Genomic DNA, 14,938 nt, shown 5'->3' with positions numbered 1-14,938 from the left:
AATTCTGTTACAGAATTACAGAATCATATATATATATATATATATATATATATATATATATATGTATATGTATATATGTATATATATGATATATATGTATATATATATATGATATATATATGTATGTGTATATATATATATGTATATATATATATATATATATATATATATATATATATTATATATATATATATGTGTGTGTATATATATATATATATAGTATATATATATATATAGTATATATATATATATATATATATGATATATATATATATATATATATATATATATATATATATATATATATATATGTATATATATATATGTATATGTATATATATAAATTATATATATTCATGTATATATATATATGTATATATGTGATGGTTGCAATGCTGCAGGTCCTGCAGCCGTCTAGACGACCTGAGCAGCACGGATACATTGATGGGCGTTGCCCTATGCTGCGGGACATCACAGCTAATTTAATTTTCGTTGGCTGCAGGAGTATCTTGTTCGGGGGCGTTGTCTTCCGTGGAGTTGTTGTGATCGGTGGTGTCATTGTTGGTGGCAGGTCTTCTCATACTCGTAGGGAGGAGAAATTCTTGCTGTGTCGTATTTAGTGTTGGTTTTACTTGCTGGATGAGAAGCGCCTCCAGCAGGTGTAACCGACGGGCATCAGGGGCCTTCCCGATGATCTTTATATTTTGGATGATGAGATCCCGGGAGATGGCCTCTTGATGTTTGGTGCGGGTGTGATTCTTGATAGACCCCTCTTGGGCGTGACATGAGTCTCTTCAACAGGCGCATGGTAGTCAAACTAACGTAGGCGCCCCTACAACCGTGGACTGGGCATGTATACTGGTATGCCACATGCGTCTGCTTCAGGGAGTCTCGTATCTGTGGAGAGGGGTTATTTTTTGTAATAGGGTTGCGCGTCCTCCGATTCTGGTAGTAAATGATCAGGTTGCTATTCTTGGTGTCGTCGTTCGGAGATACACTTTCAGAGATAATTTTCTTAACGAAGTTCTCTTCTTCACGGTAATGAAGGCTTTGTTATTAATACAACTTGATATTATCCTGGGGGTGGGGCTGTGGGCTCTCACTACCGTACCATTTCTCCAGGGCTGTACGGACTTCTGAATGAGTCTTCGCCAGGATGCAGCAACCCTGCAGATATGGATGTTACACTGACGACATCTTTGTTCAAGTCGACGCCAAGGATGAGGTAGAAGCCCTCCGTCAGGCATTTCAGCAGTGCAGCATGCTGAATTACACGGTTGAATATAGCACAGACGATTGGCTCCCCTTCCTCGATGTCCTCGCGAGTAAGACGAAAGACGGCCTCTGTGCTCCTGTCTACACAAAGAAGACCAACCTAGAACTTTGCCTCAACGGTGACAGCGAGTGCCCCGCCAGATTCAAAAGCACGACCGTCAGGGCCTTCGTCAGGATAGCCCTCTCCCACTGCTCAACCTGGCAGGGGACTCATCAGGAACTCGACCACGCCTCCCAAGTACTCGTAAATAGTAATGGGTATTCGAATAAATTAATAATCAGAGAAGTTCGTACAGCCCTGAAGAAATGGTGCGGTAGTGAGAACTCGCAGCCCCGCCCCAAAATGTATCTCCGACCGACCGATGACACCAAGAATATCGACCTGATCATTTACTACCGGAATCGGAGGACGCGCGGCCTAATTATGAAAAAAAAAAAATGACCACAGGTACAGACCCCCTGAAGCAGACGCATGTGGTGTACCAGTATACATGCCCAGTCCGCGGTTGCAGTGTCGCCTACGTTTGTATTACTACCAATACGACACAGGAGGAATTTCTCTTCCCTACGAGTATGAGAAGACCTGCCACCAACAATGACACCACCGATCACGACAACTCCATGGAAAACAACGCCCCCTAATGAGATACTCCGGCAGCCAATGAAAATCAAATTAGCGGTGACATCCTGCAGCATAGGGCAACGCCCATCAACATAACCGTGCCGCTCAGGAAGTCTAGACGGCTGCAGGACCTGCAGAATAGCAACCATCAACTCGGAGAAAGTGGCTTGAGACCTGGCTCAAACCACCAATGAAAACGAAGACTTTCCGCCACCAGCCAATAGGAGATCAGCATGGGGCAGACCCCATGCTGTTGACCCCAAATATAAGGAGGATGGACACCACACCAAGATCAGTCCACCCTCAGCTTCCCAGCCCAAGGATGTCTGGCAGCTCCAGACGAAAGCTTGCTCGCTTCAAGAAAGAGAGAGAGAGAGAGAGAGAAAATCATTAATGACTTTGACTATGGTATCATAGTTTATCTGTAAAATTCAAATATATACACCAATTTTGACTGAATTTGATCATGACCTCTATAGGCGCTCTACTAGCCTGTCTAAGTAGCACGGAAAAAGCCGCTATTCGAAAATAGAGAAGAATCTCTACAATTGTAACGTTGCTGAGGTAGCAATTACTTTTAATAAAATAATAACAATAATAAAAATAATAATAATAATAATAATAATAATAATAGCTGTAATTACAAAAATCATATGTGTAAGTATTTTACAGAAATACAACGATAATCTTTCCATTTCTCTCTCTCTCTCTCTCTCAGACACACACACACACACAGATGTATTATTTTTTGTATGATAAATAAATGATTAACTAATTTTCAAATACTATCATTATTAGTGTAAACAGCAACAATATCAATTCCTTAAAGAAAATACTAAAGTGAATTAGCAAGATTTTAGTTTATAAATAAAAAAAATGTAAGAAAGAAAGTAAATCCATTTTATCCCGCATCTTGTCTTTGAACTCCAGGTAGCCAAGCTGAGATGGCTGGGGTCCATCAGTTGTCAAATATATCAAGTAATGTGGCAGGAAGGGATGTGTGCTGCCCACTCAAGATCATGTAAATTCTCTCTCTCTCTCTCTCTCTCTCTCTCTCTCTCTCTCTCTCTCTCTCTCTCTCTCTCTCTCTCTCTCTCTCTCTCCGAGATGAGAGGATGAGAGAATTTTAATGGTACATGTGTGTTTAATATTTTTGCATAATAATAATATAACTAATATTTAAATTCATATGTGATATTTTAAAGAAATACAATAATCTAACCATCTCACTCTTTTAAATAAGGATAACTCTCTCTCTCTTTTGGCCACAGGAAGGTATATCATAGTGGTAAATCTTACCCTCTGTTTGGGCTGGAAGTGTATGCATAAGTATATCTTTTCGGGCATTACTACATTTTATGGTAAAATAATAATAATATACAGTACTACTAGTTTTCAAATAATATTAAGTTTAATGAGATTAAACAACTATAACATCTCTCTCTCTCTCTCTCTCTCTCTCTCTCTCTCTCTCTCTCTCTCTCTCTCTCTCTCTCTCTCTCTCTCTCTCTCTCTCTCTCTTACTTACGTATGTTTGTTTGTTTTGTAGAATAAATAAAGGATTTACCTTATAACTAATTTTCAAATATAATAAGATTAATTGAAAATAGCAATTCCCAGTCTTTTTATCCACTTGGAGGAAGGTGGACGGGGAAGTAAATGATAGTTTGATATACAAATTGGCAGAGGGGAAGGAGTCAGAGTCTAGGAGTTATTCTCTCTCTCTCTCTGTTATTGGCTGTTGATATATATTTTTAATGGTAAAATGTTGAAGATGACTTTGAAATGATATCAATAATATAACCTCAAAGATTAATACAGTAATAGGTTAGTGATTTTAAGTATATTTGAAGTAAGATGTTATTTAAGGTAAACATTTGGTATCTGAACTTTCAAGATAGGCAGTTATAAGCATTTTTAGTGGTGGTTTTAACTATTCGCGGGTTATAAATGTTCATGGGGGTGTCTGGTACACATCCCCGCAAATATGGGGACCACTGTATACACATTTTGTTTCTAATTCACTCCAAATTGCACTTGAAATATGTTGAGTGTGTGTTGACAGCGAAGCCATGGCAGTACAAATTTTTGTCTTAATGTACAGGGTGTCCAAAAAGGTTCAGTATACTGTTACAATTATTAATTACTCAGAAACCATGTAACAGAGCAACACAGTTTTTTGTAGAATGAAGTGCTTTGAATGTAAACTTGAATGTTGAACATTCTACAAAAACCTGCATTACTCTGTTATATGATTTCTGATCAATAATAGTTGTAATGGTATTGGGACTTTATGGACACCCTGTACGTACATATGGCTGCCAAAAGCACTGGCGAGCAGACAGATTAGTGAGTTATGACAAAAATTTTGTATTTTTTTCATAGCACTTTTCAATGATTCAAGTCAACATTACTATTTTGACTTTTTTATTTTTAATAATTGTACTTATGCCTGAAATAAATGTAACCTTTATGCTTGCATGCTAGGAATGGCAAAAGTTCATTGTTGCCAATTTAGTGGAGCTTCACACATGCCTGAATGATAAAATTGATCAAATATGTATATATACTACACATAGATATGCTAATTTCACTTATTTCCATGGTTTTGTGTAAGTATTAAACCCAGTTTGGAGGGTAAACACAGACCAAATGGCAAAACTGAACACTGAAAAATAGGAGAGTGCGAACAACACCGTAGCTACTGTTCACAGCAAAACCGTTGATATTTGGGTCAGAAATCTAGTTACTTTTTCAACAACGAATATTTTCAAATTAATTATCATGAATATGTGATATATTTATGTAATTCATAACCTTACACTGATGTTTAACTATTTCAATATTATCCAGCGCACTCTTCTTCTTTCCTCCCGAAAAATCGTGAGTTTCCTTGGAATCAAGGGCGAATGTCATCATCATTTAAGATTGTTGTGAAGAAAGTGTCCTAGTGTCTATGGGTACAATGAAATGGAAAGTTTACTGATACAAGTGACTCCGCAAACATCGAGATGGTGTCAATCTTCTACACAATGTGTTTTAAGTAAAAATTTCTAAAGCATCATGGAGGTAAGTTTGCACTGCACATGGATAGACTGTCATTAACCTCTGTTTAATCTTAAATTAAGACATTATTTTGAACTTTCGGAGAAAATTCTTATTTCGAGAGGAAAATAGAGGTCTCGAGGTGTTGCTTCCATGACCGATGACTCGTGACTGGTGTCCATCTACCGGTGTCAGGACATGTTAAATAATTTTTTCAGGAGGGTGGGTCAACGAGCAGGCAAGATTGGCCCAGGTAGTCCACTCGGTTGTTTCCCTTAAAACTGGTCTTTAAATATCGAACATTACACAAGTATATATGGTATATTATATGGATATATAAGAATTAAGCTAAATATATACGTATTTGTACATATTTTGGAAATTGTTAATCGTGAATTACCAGAATAGAGTTCATTTCCAGGCACAATCTGTGCAAATCCTTGATTCCTTGTTCAGATGCCTCATTCTAGAGAAGTAATCATAGGTGGTTGCAATATTATTGGCTTTCTGCACTACCATACAGCACCCTTTGAAGTACTGAAGCACTATTATTTTTCTTTGTCCCAGTTATGTCAACCAGTCTTATATTGGTTTTATTGTAAATATAATTCATTAAGTACAAAACACAGAGTTTACCTAAATCATCGCCCTTTGAAGCAGGCCTTCAGCCATATTTAATTCAATATGTTTTTGCCTAATCTCAAGGCCAGAGATTGATAATCTCGCATTCTCCAGTAAGTTACATGGATCTTCAGTGTATCACATTGATTTATGAAGATTCCCTGGTTAATTCGTATTAGTTGGTGACCTTAAACCAGTTTGCGTGGTGTGCCCTGCAAGTCTTCCAATTGCAACTATCAGCTGAATAGTGACTGCTAAAGCTGGTCGCATGTTAGAAATGAACCTGTATTAGCATAAAACCAGTTCTACAGCATAAGTAAAAGTGTCAATATATTCTGTTAATAGTGAACCCCATGTATTTTGCGGGGGGTTAGGTACAACAACCACCCGCAGATATCGAAAATCTGTGATATATTGGAACCCCTTTAACCTTTTCGGTATAGCATGACGCAAAATCAGTGAGATGCTGCATCCCGCATTTTCCCAACTTACCCTAGTCTGTTTAACTGCAAAAAAAAAAAAAAAAAAAAAAATACTAGCATCTATTCTGCTTTATAAATTGATGGAAATGAATGTGAAGTCATATATACACACACACACACATGCGTATGTATGTACGTATGTATGTATATATGTATATATATATATATATATATATATATATATATATATATATATATATATATATATATATATATATGTATAGTATATATATATGTATACATATAATATATAATATTCTACATATATATATATATATAATATACAGTAGACACCCGGTTCACGACCGTATTAGAACTCGACATAATCGGATTTCGCCACTAAATTTCCAATAAACTTTGTATCTGTTTTCAACCAAAAAACCAGTTTCCGACCCCCGACCATATGATGTTTGTAAACAAAACTGTTTCCACCAGCCGCCGCTAGTTGGCGTCATCCAGTGCTACCAAATGCAGCATAATTTCATGTTTTTTAGCATAATTTGACCCAAGAATTGGAGCTTAGCATAATTTCTTTCACACTTAGGGTTCTAGTACAATTTTAGAATGTATTTTCACTAAAATTTTAAATAAAATGCAGAAAAATTCCTCAACTTCATACACAGCTATAGTGAATGTATTAGGGCTTGTGCCTTGTATGATAAGGCGCCCTATGAGGTAATGTTAGACTAGCGATAATCTATACGCTAAGTCGGTTGGTATTGCACTTCCATCTTCAATGGAGTGTCTGGGGTTTTGTAGATCACTTACGAAGTCGGTATTATCTTTACGACGATGTGTTAAAATCATGGTTCGGTGAGGTTCTTGTAGAAAACACAAGGTATAAAAATAGTATATTCTTCTGAAGTTTTACATGATTGAAAGATCAGGTATGATCGTACAAGTCTTCTATGACGATAGCTTGATCGCTTCTGCCAATGATGATGGCTAATCCTATTCCTCTACATGATAAAGCTTAGGTAAAGAGGTACAGGTCTTCTAATAACGATAGCTAACTCTGTTCTGCCTGTCTACCATTTCTGTTACAAGTTATGAAGGAACAGACAGTAGTTCGAACATATGAAACATACTATCAGATGACATAGTTTCATACGAACACACAATCAAATGAGAAACACGCTACAGATCACGTAGGCCGTTTGAATAATAGGTCGGGGTAGTTGTCTCAAGCAGGGAGAGCTTGGACTAATGTTTATAAACAATTGAATGACTACAGGTGACGGCATGTTATCTTAGCTTACATACTTATTGTATACATCATCTTTAGCGTCTCTAGTCTGATCACATTCCTGCAAGCAATCTGGTTGACCTCTTTAGTTTTAGACTTTTAATATATATGGACTAACATTCCATATTTTTATTATGTAAACACTTACAAATGTATCTTCAAGTGAAATTGCCTCAATAGCAGCACTAACAAATGAGTTAATTGCTAAGTTTGAACCCAACTAAGGAATGTTAAATTTTGTGAATATAAATAAATACCCACAGTGGCATGACAAACGATCAGTAAAGTGTTTAATAATGTTTTTTTTTTTTTTTTCAATGAGTAAGAATTACTTTTTTTTTTTTCCTTTTTTAAACCCGTTTTATTTTTTTCAGTACTTATCAAAATTTTAATTATGTCTGAAGTGATTTTCACACAATTTTCAAGTATTTATTCATTGTGTATGTGATCTGTTAAAGAAAAATAGTGTTTCAGTGGCATGATAATGATCAAGTAATAAGTACGTATGTTTTTCTTCTTGAGTAGAGACTGGTTTGTTTGTTTACCTTTTTTTTTTAGTTTTAATTTTTCAGTAAATATCAATAAATAACAAAATGTTATATTTGAAGTAATTTTCACACAATTTCAAGTATTTCTTAATTGTTTACGTGACCTGTTAAAGAAAAATGGTTCTGAGTGGCATGATAATGGCAGTAATAAGTAAAATTTGTTGTTTTTCTTCACATTTGTATGTGTGATCTTCACACATTTGTCAAATAGTATGATAGAGATTGCATATCAAATAGTGTACTAGTGATTGCGTATGTGATCTATTAAAGAAAAATGGTGTTTTATTACGAGTTTCCTAACATGTACAGATCATCAAATTATTAGTTATAATATTGTCTGTTCGTTACTTTGTATCATTTCACCTAATATATAAATGTTTTAAATTTCCATTACATCGTTGTTTTAGCTCAAATGTATTAGAGAAATAAGGTAATGATAGATTAATAGCGTAATTCTGGCACAAAATTGCACCATATTTGGCATAAATTCTTGCTTGGACCGACTAGCATAATTTAGCAAAACGGTTGGTAACACTGGTGACGCCACTCAGCATTGTTTAAAGTCCGCAACTAATGTTTACAAACATTCAAACATGTGTCGTGTCTTGTACACCTTGCGCACATTTCGTTTGCTTTTTCGGTGGTATCAACTCTATACGCAGTTACCTTTTGATTCATCATGGGTCCCAACATTACTACTGGCTATCTATTAAAACCTTTTGCTATTGTTAATCTCTGAAATAATGGAAAAGTGTTTACATGGCATCTCGCATTTTCCTTCTTCAAAATGTTTCCATCATTTCCAACTCCAAAATAAACCTTAAGTTTCGTCTATCCTCTCTTCTGCATGAAAGTGATGAGCGAAAAAAAGATTTAATCAAGCACCCTTGCTTGATTTTTTTTTCAAGCGTAGGCATATTCTAAAACCATGCTCACACTTGAGGCACGCGTTTCAGTAGCAAATGCAATACGTATTTAAGTGTTAGGTTTGGAGTGAAGGCAATGTTACGTACGTAGGTTACATGTGCGGTTCGGTAGCGAATGCAATCTTTAAGCTTTGTTAAGCTTGCCAGTAAAGAAGAAGTTAGTCATAGCTTATATCAGAGAAGCCACTATGCCATATTAAGTGCGTAGTAATTAAGAAATTAAGGAGAATCTTTTATGTCGTACTGTAATACGTCAATGTTTACGTGTAAGATTTGGTAGTGAAACCAGTTACATACGTAACATGTTCGGTTCGGTAAGCAACGCAATCTAAGCTTTTTAAGCGTGCCGGTAAAGAAGAGGTTAGCCTTAGGTTAACTCAGAATCCGCTACGGTATACATTAATTATAGAAATTAAGTAGATTCTTTTATGTCTACTGTAAAAATACGTCATTGTTTACGTGTGAGATTTGGTAATGAAACCACTGTCACATACATAACGTGTGCCGTTTGGTAGCGAACGCAATCTTAATCTTTGTTAAGCTTGCTGGTAGAGAGGAGGTTAGCCTTAGCTTAATCAGAGAAGCCGCTATGGTACAGAATAATTATAGAAATTAAGACGATTCTTTTATGTCTACTGTAAAAAGACGTCAATGTTTACGTATGAGGTCTGGTAGTGACCCAGTTTACATATGCAACACGTGCGCAGTAACGAATGCAATCTGTATGCTTCGTTTATAAGCGTCCTCGTAAAAAAAGAGGTTAGCTTGATATTAAACTCAAGAGATGCTGGTACGTAATGGTATAGTAATTAAAGACATTAAGAAGATTCTTTTACTTATACGTACGTATAAATGTACCATGCAGTACCATAATAATTGTCAAAGTCCAATAAGCTTGAAACCAGCCCTGATATTGGACAATTTGCCGTAAAAGACGCACCTTTTTTATAAGAACATTTATGAAACAAAATCGTTAGTATCATAACATTACATTTACTGAAAGATAATTTTCAAGCGATTTTGTATACAGTATTGCAGTCGACTCCGTAAAAGATTTACCATAAATTAATATCGAATGTAAACATTTCTAGGCTTATAGCGAGATATGGTTTGTTTACTACCAGAGTCCCGATATAAACCACCAGGGCTGCGCTATGGTTTGTTTACATCCTTAAATGCGACTTACTGTAGGCAAATTTTTGCAAGTTTTTTATATATATAAATTGGGTTTAATTTTAATAGTTTATTAATTTACTGTAATAATTAGACTTGCTTTTCAATGTTTTTATTATGTTAGCAACACGTTTTATGCCTACCCACTACACTACGTTCTACTTACTATATTTACCTAGGTAGCCTGTGGCGCTTGGTCAACAATCGGTTGGACGCAGGCTAGTTTTCTTTTATACTGTATATTATACATTTAAAATTATAAATATACGTTTAACATGATATTTATTTAACTTTTAACTTACAGTGGTACCTCGAGATACGAAATTAATCCGTTCCGAGACGGCCTTCGTATTATGAGTTTTTCGTATCTTGGAACACATTTTACATGTAAAATGGCTAATCTGTTCCAAGCCCTCCAAAAACACCCCAGTAAATTATATTTCCAGGCCTAAAACACATGTTCTAAGGTTACGACGGAAGAAATATGTCTCCAAAAAGGCAAAATACTGTACATACTTGAGTAATATTCAACTGCATGTAATGTTCAACCCCATTTTTACTGCATATATTAGGACTTTAGCATATGTCCCTTAGCAATAAGCCTAGCCTATGTTAGCGGTTGCTACTGTAGCCTAGTCTATGATTCTGACATCTAAACCTAAGAGCTAAAAGCTTAGAATATGCCAATAAAATGTATAAATAATCAGTACGTACTCATTTCAAATAATTATTAATTAATCATTAACTATAATACACAAACAAAGAAAAAACAAACCTTCCAATCGATTGTTTACATTCTTACGAGTATCGAACGAGCGCCAAGCAATCATTTTTCCTAGCACACAGTAAGCCATAAATTGTCATTAATATCTCTCTTCAACTAATGAAACCACCAAACTGTATAATAACCATTCATTTCTATTCTTTATTCTATCTTTACCTAATGGAGATACCGAGTTACTGACAGCTGTAATGAAACATACGTAATATGTAACATAATAATAAAACAGAAGAATTCTAAAAAATACCTTTTGTTGGCAGTCTGATTTATTTTATATTTTCTGATATCTAATTCACAATTTTTTTTATTAAATGTATGGCATGTACTCATTTCAAATAATTATTAAGTAACCATTAACTATAATAAACAAAAAAAAAAAAAAACAAAAAAAAAAAAAAAAGCTTCAAACGTCTGTTTACATCCAGCACTTACTAGTATCGAACGATCGCCAAGCAATCTTTTACTTTTAAACACCAGTAAGCCATAAATTTTCATTATATCTCTTCAACTACTGAAACTACCAAACAGTATGATAACCATTCATTTCTATTCTTTATTCTATCCTTACCTAATGTTTTTTTTTTTTTTTTTTTTAAATGTATTGCATGAATAAGTTTTTCAATTTACAGCAACCTTTTACCAATAGAATACTTAAAGCACAAGGGGTAGATGCTGACCAATAGGAGAGCAGGACCTTATGGGGTGACTAGCATCAGGAACCAATGGGAGAGCGGGAGGATGGTGGCGAGTTTACTCAGTTGGCAGCGCGGGAGTTTTAAAATTGTTCTCGGTGGTCCGGGCGAATCTCGGGACTTTACAGCAACCACCTTTCGTATCTTGAAAACTTTTCGTATGTAGAGCAGTAAAATTTTTCGCATTGGCTTTCGTATCTCGAGTTTTTCGTAAGTAGAGCCTTTCGTATCTCGAGGTACTACTGTATTTAGTTGTAATTTACATGTATTGTATAAAAAGGCAAGGTTAGGGTAATAACTGATGGTCAAGAACGGATTAATCCATTTTCAGTTATTTCTTATGGGAAAACTTGATTCAGTTCTCGAAATAATCAAATTTCGACGCTCCTTCTGGAACGAATTATCGTCGAGAACCGAGGCTCTACTGTGTGTGTGTGTGTGTGTGTGTTTATATATATATATATATTATATATATATATATATATATATATATATATATATATTATACGGAAAGTAAGATTAATTGACCAAGACAAAAAGAGTATTGAACTATTAGAGAAATTTAAAGTAATTAATCACTATTTTACCCTACTTTTATGGTCTTCCCCAAACTCACAAGACAAAATCTTTCCATTCAGACCCATCGTTTCATGCGCCGGAGCTTTCAATTACAAAATTTCTAAATGGTTAGCTGGCCTCCTTTCTCCTTTTTAGGCACTTTTTCTCCCAGTCACATCAAACATTCAGAAGACTTTTGTCACAAATTCAGAGAAGACATATACCACTTCACAACATAAAACTTTAAGCCTTGACGTAGACTCCCTATTCACAAAAGTACCAGTACAGGACGTTCTTCAGTTTTTAAGGGAAAATTATCCCCCTATTCAGATCATTTCCTTTGGCACTTGACAAAATAATAAAGTTAGTTGAATTATGTGCATCTAATAACGTATTTTCATTCGGGGAATCATTCTACAAGCAAAAATTCGGGTGTAGTATGGGTAGTCCTTTAAGTCCTATTTTAGCCAATCTGTACATGGAATACTTTGAAACTACAGTAATAAATGCAATAAAACCCAAAAACATGCTGTGGATGAGATACGTGGATGACATACTAACTTTTGGGATAATAAATGGGGTAATTTTAATGAATTCCTCTCAAAATTAAACGCATTAGTGCCCAGCATCAAATTTAAAGTTGAATGGGAAACAGACAACAAAATTCCTTTTCTTGATGTTTTAATAATCAGAGACACGACAGAATACAAATTTACCATATCAGAAAACCAACGTTCTCACTTTCATATATTCACTACTTTAGCTATCATGACAATACTCTCAAGATAGGTGTAGCTAGCAACCTATTCTTAAGAGCCTTACGAATTTTGTTCCCCAGATTTCCTGGAAAAAGAATTTGAACTAATTCGCAAGCAACTTTCATCTTTAAAGTATCCTGACCATATAATTGAGAAAGCAATTCAAAAAGCAAACGTAATTTTCTACCGACCCCCTAAAGACAAGACCAGAGACACACCCAACAATAAAATAAAAATTCCCCACCTGGAGATGATTAAGAGAGTAACTCACACCCTTGGGAAATCCAACCCTTTTGCATTTACCTACCCAAATACCTTAGCCAAATCCCTGATTAACGTCCAACACAAAGACATCGCCCAAAGACTCTGGGGTATATGAGATCCCATGCCAGGACTGTGACCAATCTTACATCGATTTAAACCAGGTAAATCACTTCCCCAGAGATTAATACAAAACACAAAACGGTCAGTTAGGATGGACAACAGAACTCGGCTATTTTCAACCATATAAATGAACATAACCATAGAATAAACTGGAATATGTCACGTGTAATTTATAGCAGCAACTGCCGGTTTTACAAGAGTCAAATGATTGAATCGGCCTTAATAAAAGAGAAGCAGGTAATGAACATCTCAAAAGGGAATTGGACATCGGACATCGTCGACGCAGTGTTCATTCAACCAACGCTTAAGAAGATTAAAGGAAGATGATTATCAGCGGGGGTGACCTAAATTGGCTTACTTGTGGACGAATCTCTTGGTATAAATACCACCTTTTCTGTAAACTTTTCTCATTCATATACCTGAAGAGAGAGACAGCAGTCTCTGAAATATAGTACTTTTCTCTCTATATTTTGGTGTTTTTATGGGCTCCTTTATTAGATTATATATATATAGATATATATATATATATATATATATATATATATATATATATATATATCTATGGAAATATATAAATATATATATATATGTATAATATATATTATATATATATATATATATATATACGATATACAATATATATATATATATATATATAGTTATATATATATATAATATATATATATATATATATATATATATACATATTTACATATACTATATATACATATATATATATATATGTATATCTATATATATATATTATATATATATATATATATATATATATATCTGTATATATATATATATATATGTATATATATATATGTATATATAATATATATATAGATATATATATATATATATAATATATATATAATATATATAATATATACACACATATATATTAATCATATACTATAAATTATATATATATATTATATATATAGATTAATATATATATATATATATATATACATATATATATATACATATGATATATATATATATATATATATATATACTATATATATATATATAGATATAAATATATATAGATAGATAGAATAGATAGATAGATAGATAGATAGATAGATAGATAGATAGATAGATATATATATATATATATGAATAACTTGATCACGAAGTATATAAAACGTGATGCTATGTATCAATAAAGGTTTTTTTGCCACGAAGGAAAAAAATTAAAAAACGAGTTTGGCCGAGTACTTTACTTTACTGAGGGTCCGAATAGGACCGAAAGTACTCGGCCAACTCGTTTTTTCATTTTTTCCTTCGTGGCAAAAAACCTTTATATATATATATATATATATATATATATATATATATATATATATATATATATATAATATATATTACCTCGAGATACGAAATTAATCCGTTCCGAGGTGGCCTTTGTATCATGAGGTTTTTGCATCTTGGACAACATTTTACATGTAAAATGACTAATCCGTTCCAAGCACTCCAAAAACACCCCATTAAATTTCATAATAAAGCTAAATTGACCTATAAACAATGAAATACTACAACAATTTGGACCATTCAATACCTAAATTAATAACAAAATGCAAAATAACCTGTAAATAAAGTATATATTAGTGTACATCGTAACAAGAAATATACTGTATGTAAAACGTGGAAGCTTACCTTTCGAGTGAGGCTATCTCCGAAAGTGGCGGCAGAGGAGGAGGAAGACAAACGGCAGATAACGTACGTACATATGTACACTTAACTTTACGAAAACACAAAATATTTAAGGAAAACTAAAACTAAAATTTAAGAAACACATTAACAAAACTGTAACAC

At 34.0% G+C, this 14,938-nt stretch overlaps 1 protein-coding gene across 1 annotated transcript in view; it reads right to left on the bottom strand.

Annotated features, from left to right (window-relative positions):
- LOC135218888 (FACT complex subunit Ssrp1-like) overlaps positions 1–14,938 on the bottom strand; it is a 198,551-nt gene that overhangs the window by 4,831 nt on the left and 178,782 nt on the right. The window lies entirely within an intron of this gene.

This window comes from Macrobrachium nipponense, chromosome 1, assembly GCF_015104395.2.
Source record: "Macrobrachium nipponense isolate FS-2020 chromosome 1, ASM1510439v2, whole genome shotgun sequence".
In the NCBI taxonomy this organism is placed as follows: Eukaryota; Metazoa; Arthropoda; class Malacostraca; order Decapoda; family Palaemonidae; genus Macrobrachium; species Macrobrachium nipponense.
Note: the sequence above shows the minus strand (reverse complement) of the source record. Positions and strands in the feature narration are given on the sequence as shown.